Here is an 895-nt window from a genome sequence, read left to right as displayed (position 1 = left end):
TCAGAGCTCCACGGTGCTCTGTATGAGTGTGTGTGAGTGTGTGTGTATGCGTGCATGCTTTATACTGAGTGTTGTTTCTAGTTTCAGCCAGCTCAAGGCTTTCGCTCACTGGAGATGAAGGGAGCTGGACCCATCAACCTTCTGCAGAGCTGCTCCGTCTCCGGGAACAGACGGACATGCGGACTTCTTTTGCAAGAGAGAAATTCACATGCCATATGGGAACATTCCTCTCCCATTCATCAGGCTGAGTAGAAGGCTGGGGAAAACATCAATCAAGGTGAAGTGGATTTGAGGTCACTGTCCCCTGTGGGGACTGTCCCTCCCTGAACGAGGGGCCAGCTCTCTCAGCCACGGGACACCAGCCCCCTGGTGGGAGAGTTCACCCCGTGTGAGCGTCCAGGGAAAGCGCTCAGATGCTGAGCGCCGCACACCCTGCCCCAGCGATAGGGCCGAGGAGTGCAGGTCATTAATCAATACACGGAGAGATGAGGCTATTTTGGAGTGACATTCTGCCAGTCACAAGGCACCTTCCCAGTGTCGGAGGAGCAGAGCGGCAGGAAACATTTTTCAGCCGTGACTGTCCTTCACTATGTGGCTGAAGGGGTGGCGGGAGGGAGAGGAGCGGACCATTCTGGCTTCGTTGGTCTCGATGGGTAGTATGATTCAGGAATGCTTTTACCTCCAGCCCTTTACTCTCTGCAGGAGACCAGAAGCCACTCTGAAGATGACACTACTTTTGAACAGCACTTTGGTTCACAAACACCTTCACACTGGCTTTGCTTTCTCATTGTGTTTTCCTAAAAACCCCGAGACAGATGACTTCACTACCCTATTTGCGTGGCTAGGGGAGCTGGAGTTTTTGGCAAGCGTGCCCTGCACCGCCTTGCAGGCGTCT

This window comes from Tupaia chinensis, unplaced genomic scaffold (genome assembly GCF_000334495.1).
Source record: "Tupaia chinensis unplaced genomic scaffold, TupChi_1.0 Scaffold000289_1, whole genome shotgun sequence".
NCBI lineage: Eukaryota > Metazoa > Chordata > Mammalia > Scandentia > Tupaiidae > Tupaia > Tupaia belangeri.
Note: the sequence above shows the minus strand (reverse complement) of the source record.